General features: G+C 46.3%; 1 long non-coding RNA gene across 6 annotated transcripts in view; it reads left to right on the forward strand.

Annotated features, from left to right (window-relative positions):
- LOC138288288 (uncharacterized) overlaps window positions 1-20,362 on the forward strand; it is a 421,935-nt gene that overhangs the window by 33,186 nt on the left and 368,387 nt on the right. For all 6 annotated transcript variants that reach the window (XR_011202370.1, XR_011202367.1, XR_011202371.1 and 3 more), the window contains exon 4: window positions 16,503-16,604. This is a non-coding gene — a long non-coding RNA (uncharacterized lncRNA). The remainder of the gene's footprint in view (window positions 1-16,502; window positions 16,605-20,362) is intronic.

A 20,362-nucleotide genomic window follows, 5' to 3' on the forward strand; every position in this document is an offset into this window, starting at 1 on the left:
ATGTGTTTGCTGGAGGAGAAGATGGGGTCGAGCGTGTGTCCGGCGAGGTGGGTAGGTGTGTTGACCAGTTGTTTGAGTCCGAGGTTGGCTAGGTTGTCCAGTAGGGTGGTGGTGTTGTTGTCGGTGTGGTTCTCCAGGTGAAAGTTGAGGTCCCCTAGGAGGATGTAGTCTGTGGACTGGAGTGCGTGTGGGCTGACGAAGTCTGCAATGTCTTCGCTGAACTTTGTGCGTGGTCCTGGTGGTCTGTATATGAGGGAGCCTCTGAGGGTGGTTTTGGGATCGCTGTGGATTGAGAAGTGGAGGTGTTCGGCATCGGGGAGTGAGTCGTCGGAGTAGGTCGAGATGCGGATGGAGCTCTTGTGGGTGATGGCGATGCCTCCTCCGGTGCGGTTGGTGCGGTCTTTCCTGATGATTTTGTAGCCGTCGGGGATGGCTATGGCGATGTCAGGTGCCGAGGAGGGGTTCATCCAGGTCTCGGTGAGGAAGGCGATGTCCGGGTTTGTTGAGTCGATGAGGTTCCATAGTTCGATGGCGTGCCTGTGGACGGATCGGGTGTTGATCAGGATGCAGTTGAGGTTGTTTCCGGGGGAGTCGTTCTTGTTGGGTGCGATGTGTGTTTGTAGGCAGGTGGAACGGCAGTTGCGGCAGGTGAAGGGTCCGTGGTTCCGTTTCAGGGTGGCGCGGCAGCAGCCTGGTGTGCGGCCGTGGTTGAGGGCGGTGAGGGTGGCGGTGTCGTAGGTCAGGCGAGGGGGGTGGAGGTCGTGGGGGCCAGGGGTCGTGGCGCTGGGCGCGGTCCACCATATATGGGTTGCCGGGGAGGAGGGGTCAGCTGGGAGGCGGGTGGCGGGAGGGTAGGCGGGGCTAGGGAGAAGCAGCGGGAAAAACAGGCGACAAGGCCAGAAAACGACGAGGCCCAGAAAGGACGAAAAAAACAGGCGAAAAAGCGGAAAAACAAGGCAAAAGAGAAGGCGCTCTGGGGGCACTCACACAGGGTACACGGAGGAAGAGGGGTCAACAGGCAGCAATAACAATAGCAGTAACGGCGCTATGGGCACTCACACGGGATACACGGAGGAAGAGGGGTCAGCAGGCAGACAAGGAGCAACAACGGCAATACGGAGAGAGCAGCGGACAAGGTAGCAAGGCAGCAGGCAAAGGCAGGTGAGCACTGGTGGCCCTGCAGAGGAGGGGGAGCGACCTACCCTGAAGACATTTTTGGGTGCTGAAACTCTCAAGTATCATCACCAATAGCACCGAACATGCAGAAAAAATATCTGCAATCCCAAGCAGCACCCCTGTGCCTGGTGCAGAGAACTGCCATTTTTAAACATTGACTCTATAGCTGCACACTAGTAGGTCGAAGACTAAAGGGGGAATTGACCCTGAAATGCTAATTCCCACAGAAAATCATCATTTCTTAGTGGAACATCAGGGCCTAACTCATAATGTGCTGGATCTCTTCCCCCCACCCAAAGTTACGGGTATCCATGCTATGAGGAAACTCCTAGGGTGAGCAAATACGAAAGCATTTGGCTGACCACTACTAATGTACACCTAAGTTCTAAAACTGTTTTCATTATTGCAGTGTATATTTCTATTATATTGCAGTACAGAAACTAATACAGTTAGATCAGAATTTTATTAGTCATGCTACTGCTTGGTGTAATCAATAACAGAAAGCAAACAACTTCATTTTTGATTTTACTGGTTTGATGTGTCTCTTTTCAGCGGCTGCATTATGCAAATAAAACTACTTGTTTAAACGATTACATATAGGAAAATCTTTGTGCTTTAAAACCTTTTAGACAACAGCATTTTAGTCATATGTATTTTTATACATTTTACAAATTTCCCAAAAAGATAATTAACCACATGTGTCAATCAAAGGAAATTCATGTGCTTATTGGTACTTTTTTGCAAATACTTAGGAGCATATTTTTTAAATGCTTGTGTCACTGTTGTGGCAAAATATTTCATGCATTGGCGAGGGCCATGAGACAATGCATTTGCTCAATTGTGTCATTTTGTTTAGATTTACATCATCTAATCCAGCTGCACCACACAAAATAAATATATGCAAGGTAGGGGTTCAGTCACCGAAAAACTCACAGAAAACATACACAGTGATATTTATGGCTTTGGGAATGTGTGATACATTGTATGGATGCGGCACTCAAAGCCCAAATGCCCCAAAATATTCTGCGCCTCTGTAACCCATGTGTAGGAAATGATGATGTGGCTGTGCTATATAAACCTGAACATACAAAACACTTTGGCAAGCTCAACTACTCCACAGAGGTCATCATTCTGCAACTAGAAGTAGCAAAGAGACAACCACATAGGCAGCGAAGGAGGAGTGAGCGTGTGTTCTGCCAGTGCATTTCCCTCATCAACCTCAGGGAGAATGAGGTCATCAAATTTTATAGGCTCAGGAGGGAGTCCAATATAGAATTGCTTTAGAAGATTGGACCAAATCTGCTGCCACCAACTGCTGGCCCCAACATCATTCCTCCCCGGTGAAACAAGGGACAGAAAGCACCTTTGGGTAGTTTCCAATGTCAAAACAGGTAGAAATAATGCAGTCCTGTGCCAATCCTGTGCCAAATGCTGTGTTGCTTCACTAAGGTAGATGTCCCATGTGTATTGTATTGATGTTTCCAATAGGCCTGGGCAGAGTTCCGCTATGCAGAACAGCGCGATGTGACCAAAAGAACTCTGCTGCGATACACAGAGTTCCACAAGTAGTTGAGTGCATTAGGTTGTGTCGTTCGTGCTGATTTGTAGTGCCGGGAGTTTGTCCAGTGCTATAAAATCAGCACGAGTGGAACCACGTGCAGCGCAAGAGGGTGCTGCTTCTTTCTGCCGCTTTAGTAGATTTTCTACTCGAGCTACAGCTTCCTCAACACGAACGGAAGGTTTCTCAATGCAAGCTGTCATGACAAATCTGACAGCCTGGAGTAAAGTTTTCCCAGCTCGCAGTCGCCAATCTAACATTAGCAAGCGCGAATAAGAAAAAAACTCTGCTCTGCCCCGTGGAGTTTTTAACAACTCTATGCTCTAAGAGGACTGTGGAGTGGGAAAAACTCTGAAAACTCCGTGAGCGGAGCAGAGTTTACTGCCCACCCCTAGTTTCCATTAAACTGTCATAGTTGTTGATGTATGTCATGTATACCAAAAAAGGGAAACCTGGTAATGCATCCAAAAAAGAGTGTCCCCCAGCTGATGTTTAAGAAGGATAAAAAACTGTAGTCCTTGAAGTTACTGCTTCTTCCTATGTGTGCTGCTTTGCCTGGCACACATGCATAGTTGATTATGCCTCTAAGGGTTATATATGTGAAGAATGTGCCCCTTCCTGCACAAAGACTTGTCTGCATGCAACATAGGCACCCTTGCATCATGGTGCAAGGGCGCCTTTGTTTGTGCTAGGCAACCCATTGTGTGCCAGTGCAGAGTGAAAGGACAGGAAAGTGCTCTTTAGCCAAAATACTGTTCCAAAGTACCCTTTCTCAGTGACGCTATGCTGTGTAGATAGGTGACTTGATACATTGCAATGTTCTACCTTCCAAAATTTCTGCCCCCTAGTGTCATGTGCACATAGTGGAAACACCATACAGCAACATGTAACTAATGATTTCACATATTTACATTCTTACACCAATCTGTTAATGCCAGTAGCTGCATAACATCTGTGAGTAGTAATGTGTCACTCCACTCTGTGTGAAAGAACTGAACCACATCATCTGCACTGGTCAACAAATCACAAATCACGTCAAAAACCATGTGTATACCAGAAATTCCATATGAGTATAAAGGCTACACAATAGATAAGTGTGAGATGAGTGTCTCCTAAATGGTGTACCTACTCCTGCTATCAGTCAAAGGGACACATTTCTAATAGTATGATAATAAATACTGTTGTAGTGAACAAGTATGTCACACATGCAAGTATACTTGTATACTGTCCAAAGTTACAGGATCAGCACTGGAAAAAGTATATGCAAATTCTGTGTTTGACGGTCAATGTAAGTGTGGACCCCAGAAAGGTTAAATTTAAATATTCTGTAATTTTGTGACACAGACAATACAAAACAGACACATGTCTCACCCATACTGACAGTGTAGGTACACACATAAACATATGGATTAAGCCACATTGAAACATGCAAACAACATGATAGTGCACCGGTTTTGTGGTGTGAGTCATCCAAGTGAAATGTTTAGCAATACAAAAACGTGAAACTCACAAATTCTAAAACAATTCAGTAAAAAATGTCAAACATCAGTCATGAACACAGATTAAAATGCAAGCTGTTAAAGTCATTACAGTGTACCAATGTCAACATTCAGTGGTCACAGCAATGATGACAGCATTAAGGCATCAAAACGCAGATTCCCCTACAAGTTAGACTCATACACATACATGTACATTTATTGTGTCTAGGTTTGTAGTAGACAGGTATTTGAAAAACATAATTACGTCCCACATAAAATGGCCCACATTGCAAGACATATGTGTCAATGAGATTGCACCATGGAAATTTCTCAATCAAAAACAATAGCTGAAAGCTGACAATAAATTGGATAACAATAAATGTTATATGTTTGAACCGCGCAACATATATCCACCAAACTCACATGTTGAAGTAAATGAACTATTAAATGGCTGTGTCAGTATCATATAGGCCACTGACACCATCAGTGGTTTTACATGGATATATGCATGTGTGATTTTACACATGTGCTGAGTGCACATAAAATAGAGTGATCAAGAAAATCTCTAAATACCCATCACAGTAAACTGCTGGATAAACATGAAAGTCAGGATGTAAAAGTGTCCAAGGTGTCAGGTCGTTATATGCTATTCCACAGAGAACTGGAAAAGACATGTGTAAACCTATGTCCAACTGAATATATAACACATTGTGAAACCCTGTAAGAAATGTGTTGAGTTTCTCAGCACACATAACACAAATAGACAGGAATGTCACTGTAGCATACACCAAAAATCAATCACAGAAATGTATTTTTAACTTTCAGCTGGCCAAGGATATGGTCTCAAGCTATGGGTCATGACCACAATTTCACATCCTCAGACTAAGCCAGAACAACAGTACAACGTGGCACTGGTCAAGACCTGCAGTATTGTGGAGCAAACCTAAGTCACAGTTCAGATGAATAGACATTTCAGGGGGCAGATTGCTATACTCCCCCATGGTCTGTATGATGATCCCTGTATGTCCCATTGTCCGCAACAATTGTGTATGAACAAATGTCCCAGATGAGCAGGACCCAATGAAGGAGGATGAGGATGATGGAAAAGAGATCCAACAAATAGTGGCTGGTACTCTGCAAAACAACCACGTAGTACAAATTTGTTTTTCATAACATACTTGAACTTTGATGGACAAAAAAATCTGAAAATAAGATAAATGTTCAACATGAAAATAAATGATTGAATCCAATCTTTGTGAACGCTTTTACGTCACAGTCACACTAAACATCATGTCACCCACATGTCGTCTACTAGAACTAGGGCTTAACATGTTACAATCATGTCATCAGACCCATTGAGCACCATAGAACCATGCCTCTCACTAATCGGTTCCATCGAAAAAGAAATGCAATGTGATGCAGTGTGGTGCATTAAAGGGACAGGCCAGGCAAGAAACATTTCTAAAATCAAATTGATCATTACTTTCCTCACTCACTTAAGCAGTGCAGAGCTGCTCAGCTAACATTCTTGCTATGTTCTGCAATAGCAAAGTGTATTACAGATGGCACTCACTGAAGTTTGGAACACAAACCAACAAGTACCATTCTTGATACAACCCTTACATTGCAGTGTGTATCACTAATGCAGTAGCATGCATAATGTCAGAATTTTGCATGAACTAATGTTGTTGCAGATACCATCAGATATAAGGCGTGGCTGTTGTCATGGACAAAGGCCTAGTGTCATGTGAACATGTAAAAGTTGTCTCTTGTAAAGAATGCATACATGCATGTGTGGCTGTCCTCAAAACACAGCACATGTGATGCAGTTCCTGGCTACATTGTCACATATACTACATCATTGGGTGAGTGTGAATCTAAAGCTGGTACTCGTAAATTACCTTTGTGAATGCCCAAAGTCATAAACTGAGACTTTTGGTCTCAGTTTGGACTAAACATCTAAGTTTACCTTCATGAATTGGTCCCATAATGAGCAGATTACATTGAACGGTGAGTAATTAGCCAGAGAGGTATGGAATTGGATACGTTTTATGTCAACATCTGAACACCTGAATAATAATGGGATTTCAAGAGTGTGATTTCACTATGTAAAAACTCAGACAAAACTGTATGTGCATAGACACTAACTCATTGCTCATGGTCAGATGTAGGGATTTGGATATGAACTTACTTTTACATGGCAAGAGTTGTTTACCTCTGACCTGAGTGTACAAGTACATAGTTGAGGGGTTTACAAATCTTGTATCATCTTAAGGGGGAATGTAAGTGGAGTATGCGCCACTATATATGCCTGTGTTAGGGAATACAGTATCCTTTGACCAGGAGTTGCACACAAAAGCCTTCCCTGAGTGCAGATGTACTGCTACTAACATTGCCAGGAGTAAGACAGAGATTATGGCCCTCATTATGACATTGGCGGTAAATGCCTCTTACCGCCACGCTGAAGATCGCCAACATACCGCCACGGGGCGAATATCCATTTGTCATCTTATGACACACACACCAATCTGACAGAATACAGCCACATACACAAATCCACAGACCAAAGGTCAGTGCAAAAGTGGCGGTACCAACACCCATACCTTTACGCCAACAGAACAATGCCCATCACATTATGACCCACGACTCACCACAGTGGACATTCAACGGCGGTAAACCATTGGCGGTACATTGTGCAGCGCTCTGAATGGACACCCGTATACAAAACAACACTACATTGGCCAATACGAAAAATACACACCTGACACCAATACAGATACCACACCCACCCACCCACAGCACTATAAAACACACACCCACATTACCCACAACCCTTTGTGAATACAAATCATTGCCACCAGACTGAAACCAAGACCGCTTAAAAAACTAGACACACACCACTTACACCCATACATCTGTCACGGACCCCACATTACACACCCCACCACATTACTCAACACACTCTCACCAACACACACCACACAACACTCATGTCCCCACAAAGGCACCCCCGTTTCACTGATGAGGAGTTAAGGGTCATGGTGGAGGAAATGTTCAGGGTAGATCCACAGCTGTTTGGAGCACAGGTACAGAAAATATCCACTGTAAGGAAGATGGAGCTATGGCAGAGAATAGTGGACAGGGTGAACGGCCTGGGACAGCACCCAAGAACAACGGACATCAGGAAGAGGTGGAACGACCTACGGGGAAAGGTATGTTCCATAGCATCAAGGCACCAGCTTGCCATACAGAGGACTGGTGGTGGATCCCCACCTGCTCCCCCACAGCTCACAGCATGGGAGGCGCAAGCCTTGGCAATACTGCATCTTGAGGGACTCACTGGAGTAGCCGGAGGACTGGGCACTGGCAAGTCAATATTTACCACTTATCAACCCCCATACCTGCATGCCATCACATCCCCTTACCCTCACTCCTATCACTCCACTCCATCCACCATACTGCACCTACACATATGACTAACACCAATGCTAGACCCTGTGTGCAATACCAATGCATGGACAGCCCTTCCAGCCCTGCATGGACACCCATGACAAAAGCATGCACAGTATAGGGAAACTAACAATCCCACAATACATCACCATACACAAACAAAAGGTGCAGGGCAACACCAATGATAGGGGAAGCCAAGGATGTACAATATGTCATACACATGAAGCATAATACATCACTTACATCCCCACAGGTACCCCAGCCAATGTCATTGGAGAGGAGGTGCCACAACTATCCAGTTCCCCAACAGAAGATGCCACCAGTGATGACAGTAACTCTGGACTTCTGGATCTAGATAACCAACTTTGCCCATCAGGGACCACTGGACAGCCGGTCACCCAAGCCAAGTCACAGACCACCACATAGCCTCCCCAATCTGGATCCAACACCACAGCACCCACCCAGTGTACCCACACCTCTGTCCCCAGGACATGTCAATCAGCAGCATGCCCACCTGTACAGGAACCCCAGGCCACACCTCACCCCCAAGACAATCAGGGACCTGGGGTCAGTGGCAATGGGCACACCATTCAGGGGAATGGGCCAACAGGGACACTGGGAGGACTGTTGTGCGCCAGGGGAAGGACAGGACCAGTGAACCGTCTCTCCAGGAAGCACTCTCCGAGATCCTGGGAGCCTACCAACATTCCCAGGAAACAATGGCCCAGATACTTGACAACGTGCAGGAGAACAGGCGGCTTCAGGAGGGACAGTTTCAGGGGATCAGGGAGGACTTGCAGGCCATTAACACTACCCTGATCTCCATAGCAGGGGTGCTGGCAGACATGGGCAACATCTAGAGGGAGGCGCCAGCACAAAAGCGGGCCCCTACCACTAGCCAGTCCATTGGCCAGCCCTCCACATCCGCTGCCGCTAGTGGGGAAGTGGCCCACCCACAGGGCACACAGACCACCAGCATCCCTCCCCCTTCAGAAGAAGAGTCACCCCACAAACATTCCCTGTGACCCAGACAGAATCCAGAGACACTTGCCAAGACCCCATGAGGAAATTAGACTCTCCTGACTGTCCTCCTTGTGTCCCACTCAGTCATCTTGTCCACTTTGAACTGCTGTTGCTCCTCTTCCTATGGCCCATTTGACATTGGACACTGCTACAAACAGACTGAAACAAAACCCTGGACTTTCCTCCATCATCACCCCATTCATTACACTTTCCCCTAAATTTCTTAGCACTACAATAAACACTGACAACTTGTATGTCATGTGTTGAACATGTGTATTTATGGAAACAGTTACATCCATTGCAAATGAACTGTACATTGTGAGAGCATAGAAATAATAATCTGTAGCTGGCTATAGTCGTCACCTCAGTACACAGTTGTTATATCACCAAGATCTGTAAAATAACAAACCATAGGTGACAGTAAGTAGAGGTAAAAGAAAGTTAATGCCATCATGCCACAGCCACACAGAGAACACCAATAGTCATAGAAATGGGAAGTTGCACTGTCTCACCGGTGTGTCATTGTAAGTACTGAATGATAACTGATGTTCTGTTGTCCTCATCCTCATCCTCAGCCTCTTTTTCCTCACTGTCATCAGGGTCTACTGCTGCCATAGGGGCATCTCCTGTCTCCTCTTCCTGCAGAAAGGGTACATGGCGTCTGAGGGCCAGGTTGTGCAGCATGCAACATGTCACTATTATCTGGCAGACCTTCTTGGGTGAGTAGCACAGGGATCCACCTGTCAGATGGACTCACCTGAACCTGGGCTTCAGGAGGCCAAAAGTCCTCTTGATGATCGGCCTGGTTCACCCATGTGCCTCATTATAACGTTCTTCAGCCCTTATCCTGGCATTCCTCACAGGGGTCAGCAGCCACAATAGGTTTGCGTAGCCAGAGTCACTTGCTAGTATTGAGGGACAAGATTTAGCCACAAACAAACCAATGGGGTTAACACCAGAGGCATACACTGACATACAGTGGTTGGGGACCAAGGCTCACCTATTAGCCACACCCTGAGCCTCTGTGGTTGGGCCATCACATGTGGGATGCTGCTATTCCTCAGAACAAAGGCATGATTCACTAACCCAGAATACTTAGCATTGACGTGGGAGATGTACTGGTCCGCTAGGCACACCATCTGCACATTCATTGAGTGGAGACTCTTAGGATTCCTGTACACCTGTTCATTCCGTCGTGGGAGCAAATGAAATATGTGTCCCATTTAACACCCCAATAATATTGACGATATGTCCCATTGCATAGTATCCGGCCTTCACAGTGGCCACATTTTCCACCTGGGGAAAGCAATATAGTTGCACATGTGTTTTACCAGGGCAGACAACACTCTTGCCAGCATGAATGAGAACATTGGCTGTGACATTCCTGCTACCAAGCCCACTGTCACTTGGAAAGAACCTGTTGCCAAGAAATGGAGCACTAATAGCACTTGCACAAGAAGGGGGATCTCAGTCAGATGACGGATAGATGAGATCGGGTCAGGCTCCAACACCTCTGTGATTGTGGCCATGTCCATTCTATAGGTGAGGATAATGTGCCTGTCCTCCAGTGTAGCTGAGTCCACTAGGGGTCTGTACACGGGGTATGTCTCTACCTCCTATTCCTCCGCAGCAGTAGGTATCTAAGGGACACAAGAGTGAGTAGGCCATCAAAATTGGAACAACAAAACCACAACTGCAGTCCACATGGTGCACTTATGTACTGGGACAGTGTTAATGGTGAAGTATGTGCAAATCTAATCTGTGACGCAGTAATTGTCGATATGCCTGTTTCCCCCCCTGAAATAGTGACCGCCTGTCCTGTATGTAAGGACAGGTGGAAGTGAGGTAATTCCAGACATTGGCTGTCGCGTTGTGGCGGAAGGTGGTCTTGCACCGCTGTGCATTTCCTCATTGGATAATATGGGGCTCTATGGAGTACAGTGGCCAATGGGGATCTATGCCGGTGGTGACGGTGTACACCGCTGCAGACGTGACCACCATTTTGTATCTAATTCCTCACTTGTTTCCTGACCTTCAACAGGAGATGCCCTACACTGCATGTGCTGCTGTGACCTGTGTCTGGAACCTACCATGGCCCATGTGACTGGGGAAAGGGCCCCAGCCTTCACTTGGGAGGAGTTGGAGCGACTGGTGGATGGGTTCTTATCCCAGTACGGACATCTGTATGGGGCTCCAGACCAGCAGGTGAGTTCACTTTGGGCACAATGCATGTGGGAAAGATGCATGGAGATGTGTGTGCAAGAATCATGTAAGGGGGTTGGAGGGGTGGCGGGAATGTCTTGGCAGGTGGGGCACCCAAATTCGGAAATGGTGGGAGGACCTGAGATGCTGGGCAGGGAAGACTGTGGAGGCCCAGCTTGGGATGGCCTCCCAACGAGAAAGGGGTGCCCGTCAGAACCTGACCTACCTGATGGCCTGCATGCTGGTGGTGGCCTACCTTGAGCTGGATGGGCGCTTGAGGGAATCACAGCAGCCACAAGGGGTGAGTACAGTGGGTATCATTACATATTTTGGCTGGTGGGGTGGTATTCGGGGAGTTGATGTGTGTTAGTGGGTGCCCCTAAGGCCAGGGCAGACATTGCAGCGTGGGTCATCTGAAGGGTAATGGGTGTATGGCAAATACAGGTAATCTAGCTTCTTAGCAGTCCATTTCAGCCAGGGCATCGTGGGTCCCAGGAGTGCCCCAGTTGGCGGTGTGTGGTCCTCATTTTTCCTTAGTGACTCGCCATATCACTGGTAGTGCAATGCATAGTGCTTAAGCGTGTTCCCTGTGTATGAGGGTGATGTGTATGCCAATAGTGGTGTTGATGCAGTCACAGTTTATCCTCTGTCTCTCTCCCCATTTCTTGTTTTGTCATTCTGTCCTTGTGTGCATTAGCATCATCTGGTGGAGGAGCAGGGGCACCGGCGACTGAGGGAGCTGCATCCCACAGGATCCAGGATGCGGAGACAACCGATGCCGATGGCAGCAGTGTGACGGGGGCCGAGGTGAGCACCACGGCGGAGACAGGAGGAGACAACACAGACTCCGATACCTCCTTCAATGGGAGCTCCCTGGTGGTGGCGGACACCTCTGTGACCACCCCAGCTGCAGGTACAGCTGCCACCCCCGTACCAGCACAGCCCTCTCAGCAGCCCCTCAACGAGCTGCCCATGCCCCCTCACCCAGGAGGGTGGGCATCTCAGATGCATCAATGCAATGTATTCCTGGATGGCATTCACGGTGAATTGGTGGCCCAAAAGAGATTGATTCAGGCTCTGGCCTCTTCTCTGATGGCGGCCATTGTCCCCGTTTCTACTGTCCCCCCTCCAACTAGTACTTCAGAGTCCCATTCTCCTCAACTCCAACCCATCACAGGCACACAAACACATGAGCATACACACAAAACAGCACCCAAGAGTGGCACAGGCAATCACAAGCACCACACTTCATCCTACAAGCACTCATGCAAACACCAAACAGTTGCAGACACAACAACATCCACTCCCTCCATTGTCTCCCCCTCATCCTCCTCCTTCTCCACATCCCTCTCAGTCACGTTCACACTCACACTTGCATGCATTACATCAGCATCCACCACCAGCATCAGCACACCAAGCAGAACACACACCTCATTGGCAGACACCTCCACAACAACCATGCATGCATCCCCGTGTCCTCTCCCACACTGTCTGCCCCCTCCTAAAGGACACAAATGTAAGCACTCACACACCCAACAGCCATCCACCTCACATCAGCAAACAGCCCATGCACCCAAGTCCAGCATACATACACCTCCTACAACCACTCCCTCAACCTCCACTCCCATCAATCCTCCCTCCTCCCACCCCACCGTCCCTAAAAATCTTTTCCTTGCCCAGCTTGAGTTCTCCCTCCCACTCCCCCCATCCCGCTCGTATGACCAGGGTACCAAAGACCCAGTCCAGCACCTCAGCCAAACAGTTCACGGGGACAGTGATAACACCACCTGCTCATGGTGGTAAGGATATCACACCTCCATCGAAGAAGGGGAAGGAGCCTGCACCTACAGGTAAGAAGGGGAAGGAGCCTGCACCTCCATTCAAGAAGGGGAAGGAGCCTGCACCTCCATGCAAGAAGAGGAAGGAGCCTGCACCTTCATGCAAGAAGAGGAAGGAGCCTGCACCTCCATCCAAAAGGGGAAGAGGCCATCCACCCCTGCCAGCTAGGCTAAGGAATCCACGGCCCATGTAATGGAGGAGACGAAGCCCTCTACTCCAGCGGAGGCTGTCAGGGTGACACATCCACCACCAACAGCTGTCACCGGGCCCCCACCGCCAGCTCTGATGAAGTGCAGCCATCAGCAACTGCAGAGGCTGCCCAGGAAGCACCCCCATCCACCACAACACTGCAGCCATCAGCAACTGGAGAGGGTGCCCTGGAGGCACCTACATCCACCACGACACTGCAGCCATCAGCAAGTGCACAGGCTGCCCAAGAGGCACCTCTATCCACAAACACACTGCAGCCGTCACCGCCAGCGAACATCAGTTAGGCCACCTTCCAGGGGCTGCTGTATGAATTGCCCCCTCCAGAACCACGGAGAAAGTCACCCACTCCAGAGCCCCTGGCCTTGCACTCCCCAGGACAGAGCAATGGGCAAGTTCCTCCCCCCCCCTCAGAACCAGTGGGAAAGTCATCCACTCCAGAGACTGTGGCCTTGCACTCCCCAGGACAGGGCAATGGGCATGGAGCCCCATCCAGAACCAGTGGGCTTGTTCCCGTATCCGGCTGAGGTGCCCCACCTCCCCCTGAGGTGCCTGCCCATTTGCAAACTGATGCCCCTGCAGAGTACTATCCGGATTAAGTCAGGATTCGAGTTGTCTTCCTCCTGGCTGTTGCCGGCTCCTGCCATGGTGAGTGTTAATTCTCCCTGGGGGTTGGTGTGGTACATTGGCTGTCTATGGGAGTTATTACCGCTATGGTCATAATTTGGTAGGACCTACTACCAGCCTGTTGGCAGTATTACTGCCACTTTATCACTCACCGCCAGGGTCGTAATGAGGGCCTATGTGTGTTTGCAGCATAATGTTAATTGAAAAATGACTATGTTTCACTGCAGTGATTCTAATGGTTCACACACCTGTTCCAAAAGTCTGTTGCTGTGTGACACACTCACTCCTAACCAACATCTTGTTTTCTGAAATATGTGTGCATGATAACACCATATTCAGAACATGTGTGCTGTGCAAGACATATACAACCTACAGTTTGCAATGTGGAACAGTGTGCACATGCTGAGATTGTGTGTATGTTGCAAAAGTGTGTTCAGCTTCAGACCCTCTAGCACAGTCCAAAGGGTGTGTAGTTCCAAACACTGTGCGATGACTGAGTGTGTGTGGTACACATCATGATGTTTGTTTCAATCCTACAATAGTGGATCACAGTACAGTCTCCATAATGTCCTGTGACTGTAAAGAGAGGGGCATACAATGGGCATGCCACAAGATGCAGCACAGATAACCTCCCTATGCCACAGTTATGTTTGTAAGCAAATTGGGTGAAATGTACTGTATCTAACCGTCAAGCACTAACCTGTTTGTCCCACGGTGACACAGTGTTGACCAATTTCCTTATTCCCAATTACTCCTAGATGTTACATGCCACCCACTTAAAGCCATATGATCGACATCGGAATGCCCCAGGGGAAAAGGGGTGAATGAGAGAGAGAGAGAGAGACACTGGAGCCACAGGTCTGAGCCCAAACAACTGGCGATAGTCCTTAAAGAGCTACAATTTCTTATGATAAATTACATATCAGCTCATAACCAGTTACCATGTATATACTAGTCTCTGACTACGGTGTGCAAGCTAGGTGTACCTGTTAGGTTCCCCTTTTCCACATTAGATGGCTCTCCCTATCTCTAGAAATTTTCAGGAAATGATGTGGATTACCTGTAATTAAATAAGAACCTTGAACCTCCTATAATATCTATGACTACTCCCATTGTAACTTCAGAATGATCCCATGTCAACTTAATTAATGCTACCTAAATGTACTTTAAGTTTAGTGGATATCTTGTTTGATGGCCTTGCTGAGATTTCCTAAGATGCTGACTCATTCAACTCCATAACCATTTAAATAGGTAACAAATAATGACAACACGTTCTCAGGTAATTAGGATTGCAAATATTCATGGGTTGATATATGCACTGTATTTAGAATTCCAAGGAACACACATTTGGGGAAGATTAATACTTTTTGCCACAAACCTGTGTTAGCGCAGGTTTGCAGCAAAAAGTATAGCTCCAGCTAGCGCCATTCCATGACGCCGGCCGGACGCCAGATTTATGGAATGGCGCAAGCCGACGCTAAGGCCCTGTTAGCATCCTTGTAAAGGACGCAAACAGGGCCTGGAAGACGTAGGGGGAACCGGGGCATGTGTGCCAAATAGCGGCTCTACACTGTTTAGAGGAAAAAGAATAGCTTCTAAGCAGTGTAGTGCCTTTTTCTGACGCACAAGCCCCATGGACATGGCTCCTGTCTCATAAAGACAGGCGCCATGCCCACCACCCCAATGGCCATGCCCAGGGGGTGAATGTCCCCTGGGCGTGGTCATTGGGGCCAGTGCGGTGCAGGGGGCCCCAAGTCAGTGGCATTGTTAAAAATAAAAAAATACTTACCCGGACTTACCTTCTGATGGGTCCCCCATCCATAGGTGACCTCCTGGTGTGGGTAGGGGTGGGGGGGTTTGTCCCTGGGGACAGGGAAGGGCACCTGTGGGCTGTTTCCATGGTCTCTGGCCAAGGAAAATGGCCCACATGTCCCCTAGCACCTGCCCTGACCCAGGCGTTAAATAATAGCACTAAACAGGCTTAGCACCATTTTTTACGGCCCTCCTACTGTGCATGATTTTTGCATGGGAGGATAAATAAGGCGCACAGGCCTTAGAGTCATTCTTTGCCCGGGAACGCCTACCTTGCATCTCATTGATGCAAGGTAGTTTTCTGCAGGCAAAAAATGACGTTAACTACAATATTTTGACGTTAGATGGGTCTACCGTCGAAATATAAATATGGAGTTAAGCTTGCGCCGGATTTGCGTTAAAAAAAGGGATGCAGATCCGGCGCATATAGAGTATAAATATGGGCCTTGGTGTCTTTTGATCACATTGATAACATAGGGTTAATATCAAAGATTACAGTGCAAAGTTTGCATCACTCTGGAAACATAGCATTAATACCAAAAGCTCATAGTGTAATGTTTGCACCACTCTGAGAACATAAGGTTAATATCAAAACATTAAAGTACAATGTTTGTAACACTCTGGGAACATATGGATAATATCAAAATATCAAAAGATCACAGTGCAATATTTGTAATACTCTGGAAACATAGGGTTAATATCAATAACACAGGCAAACAGTTTTAGCACTGTTACATCACAGCGTAAGTTGAGCATAACAATGAAACTTTCAGGTCATTCACAGATTGTTCCATATCACCAGTACCACTTATGCAAATGTCATATTAAACTTAGCGATAACACACGTATTCACAATACATAGTTTTTAAGATAATTGCTCCAAAACAATGTCCTTTCTGCGATATAGCAAGCAACAACTATATGCATTTTCACGCAACTACAGGCCGACATTCCAGTGACCTTAAACGACAAATGATCTTCCCTTTTAGGTGCATCGCGCTCCGAAACATCTGATTTTCAAAGATAGAGTCAGCCAGTGTCAAGTTTTTACAAGTAAATGCTTTTCGAGCGCACACAGCTAATTACCACCTTTTTAATAGTCAATTCTCTTGATCTCTTCAACTCCCTAGAAGCGGCATCCAGGATACAGGGCTGAACACGAAGATCAAACATGGAGAAGCAGACACTCCTTCTCTGCAGCCGGTGACCTTAACAGCAAGCAATACACTCAGGTCAGGTTTACATTTTTAAATACCTGCTGCAACCAGCCACACCGAGTCCGAGTCATAGGGAGATACACCCTGTCTGAGTCACACAGATGCTGGAGGCTTGAGCAACACATGTCCTAAACAAGCATTGGTTCCAACAAACATTGGTCCCTGCAAAGGCAGATGATTGGTTTATGAGTTCTTTACTGGAGAACATTCAGGTTTGCAGGCCCAACACTAACAAAACACTTTCAAATCTTGCCTTTTCCCCTGCACAAGTGCTACATTAGATGCCTAAGCCTAACGAAGGCACACTTGCACCATGAGGCCAGTATGCAACTGCTTCATGCAGGAATGTATGCGACTGTGAAGGTGCGTCTTACTGTTCACAAATTGAGCCATAGTGCTCCATCTATGTATGCTGCTGTACACAGTACACTGCACATTGAAGTAACGAGATGTTAAGGTCTAAGTCCATGTCATTTCACTCCTGGGAAGGTACTGCTTACTGGCACATGTGCAGTTTGCCTGGTGTTTCTGTCTCTGAAAGCATATATTACCATCTGATGCGAATACCTACCCACATGCAGAGGTCAAAGAACCTCTCTCTGGTGCAGAGTAATGCAATGCAGTGAATTGCTATAGATTGTGGCACCCATAATTATTCTCACTTGTCTAGGCTACTCATGTTGTGCTTGTTATGCTCAAACAATTGGAAAACAGATATGTTAAACATATTTACCATATTGCATTGTGCCAGCGCCACGCATATTGTTTAAAACTTATAGCCCTGACTACAGATGTGTCTGTACCACAACATTACATGGTAGAAGATCCCTAGTTTAGAGAGCAAATAAATGGCTGCTGGACGATCACAGGTGCCATAGTAGACTTACACCATATGTATCTTATTCATCCATCAAATCTATAAGTTGCCTGCAATATACACTACAGACTGGGTGGACCAGCCACTCTCTGTGCTTTCCTGAGTGTGTGTTGCATCCATAACACATCTTATGGCAGGATTGCTCACACATGGTCAGAATGTGGATACTGTGCATAATGGGGAGGAATACAATACCTTTGCTCATTGGCACAGTAACGCTATATTTTTAACTAACTTTTGTCTGCCTACACTTCAGCTACCCAAGCATACTACAGACCTCCAAAGAAAGAAAAACTTGTAAATGTCTCTACACATTAGAATATTTACATGTTTTTTTATTAAATAATGTATCACTCAATATGTCACCACTAAGAAGGTCACATCTAACACAGGGGCACACTATGACCAGTGAAAATTCACACATCAGAAAATAATAAACTTGTCAGTTCAGAAAAGAGGTTTTATGAAAGTGAACCCAGGGTGTTTTCTCCATTGCACAATTCCCTACAGTGTATCCTAAACAATAGGACAGTTGCGTCAGTGAGAATCCACACAGGAACATATTTGCACATCATATTGTACCCGTTACACTGGTCGTAAGCCACACATAGATGCCATTGCATTGAAAACAATGAATTGGTGCTATTACATTGGCAATTTCTGTACCAATGTGCTATAAAAAACAGTGCATTTGTCAAAAACGAGTGGGATACACACAGGAAGTGATGCAGTGTGAAATTACTTTTAATTTTTCTTACTATCAGTTAATCTGTGTTTGGTGTTGGAAGTGTTTAGAGAGTGCCTGTGAGATATTCTAGTATTTTGGTCTTGTCAGTGTGCCTTCTGTCCCTATTTTGTCTCTCTCTCATACATATTTGGTCTTTTGTCATTGTTTTGTATAAATATTTGTCATTGTATTGTCGGGAGTAAGTCATTTTGGGGGTTATTTGTTGGGTTAGTAAGAGTTGTAGGAGGTTTAGTAATACGTGTGGGAGGGGTATGCTATTTTTTAGAACCAGAGTTGGGAATGCTGATATGGCTCATATTATATTATCTGCCAAAGATGCTGGCAGCTGGTAGTAGGGTAGGCCATGGCTAGCCTACGAATGAGAAAAAGGATAAATTGGAGTTTGTGTACTGGTACAATCAGCAGACCTTCAAATTCTCAAGAACCACGATTCAGATGAAGCACAGATGGGCTGATGAAATAGCACTGAAGGCCGATGTCATAGACCTTCTTGGACTTGAGATTAGTGGACTCATAGGCATGTATGAGTGTACTTCATTTGTTGTTTTTTCCATGCAAGATGTATATCGGGATAAATTTATATAAGGGGATGATGTAAAGTATGAAAATGTTGTGAGTCTAAAAGTACCTACATCAATCAAAGGTAAAGGAAGCACATGGTAAAATGCCCAATTCCCGTATCCTGTCACAAGGGACTCTTCGGTGGTTTGTGGGTTGTACTTATAATTGAAATACATGAATTATGGCATTTCCTTAGGTAACTTACAGAAAGGACCAAGGGATGCTAACAAATTCCCAGAACACACAATGTTAAAGGGTGAGCTGGAGATCGATTTCTGTAAATATTGTATGTGTTCTCCTCAATGTGTGTTTGTGAGAAAGTCATCCTTTTAGCCCTCTTCACCCCCAGTTTTTGACTGACACTGGTGGTAACTGACTCTGACTGTGCCATGGGCTCTGCTAACCAGGCCCAGTGCCAGGGCCTGGAATAACAAGGCATATGAGAATTAGGTATAATTACAATTGGCAATGACAGACCCCTGTAAGTCCCTACATACCTATAAGTCCCTAATATATAGTAGAACAGGGAGGTTTAGATATCCAGTAGACTTTCTTCACTGGAATGTGCACTGCTGTGTTGCCTGCTGTCATTTTTAAAGGCAGCCCTGCTTTGCAGACTGTCTTCAAAAGTAACATATATGCAAATTTGACTTTGAAATGAAAGGTACTTCCAAAGGACTAATTTACTATATTTTACATATAAGTCAACTCTAATGTCTCCCCTAGGTGTCCCAGGGGTGGGGTGCAACGTAACTATAAGCCAGGACATTATAAAAGATGTCTTACATGCCCTGATGAGGGAATAACTGCCCATTCCATTTTTCCCCATTGTACATACTTATCTCCATAGGCTAACATTGGAATATTTTATGTAAGAATAAATTCTGCTAGGAAGGAGCTAAAAATGTAATTCAATGACTTAAAAGGTTGATAATGATAAATCCAACAACTTGCCACTGTTGAATTTATCATAACTAATACAGAAGGGACGTTATAGGGCTTTCTTTTCTGTGAGCCACAACCTATCCTTCTAGCAGCCTCTCCTGATTGGCAATCAGGCCTACCCCCTCTTCCTGTAACCCCCAGCCAGATGGCAGCCACAGGAATAGAATTTGCAGACGGGCTGTAGTGGGGGGTGTTAATGGAAATGAGCCACTCCATTGGATTGGTTTAGCCAGGTCTTACTCTCCTGGAGAAGTATCCCCTATCTTGAATTTTAAAGTGCAGTGCATTGTGGGACAAGAATACACCACCCTTTGGAGGAAGCTGTCATACTTTTGGATGGCACCCTGTGCCTCATTAAGTGCAGTGCTTGGTGGGACAGGAATATGCCACACTTTGGAGGAGGCTGTCATGCTTTTGGGTGGCACCCTGTGCCTCATTAGACAGGGGTCTCCCCCTGCTTGTCACACCAGATCATTGAAATAAATAGGTGAGAGCTGCAAAACAACTCAGATCTGCTGCCTGAAACAACAAGGAGAAGAAGGAATACCCTGCAGGAGGCCTGGTCTGCCCCCCATAGAATTGCCTTCTGAAGAACTGCTCCTGCTGCACTATGGAAACTACGTTCCTGAGGACGTTGCCTTG

Source organism: Pleurodeles waltl, chromosome 4_1 (genome assembly GCF_031143425.1).
Source record: "Pleurodeles waltl isolate 20211129_DDA chromosome 4_1, aPleWal1.hap1.20221129, whole genome shotgun sequence".
Classification (NCBI taxonomy): Eukaryota; Metazoa; Chordata; class Amphibia; order Caudata; family Salamandridae; genus Pleurodeles; species Pleurodeles waltl.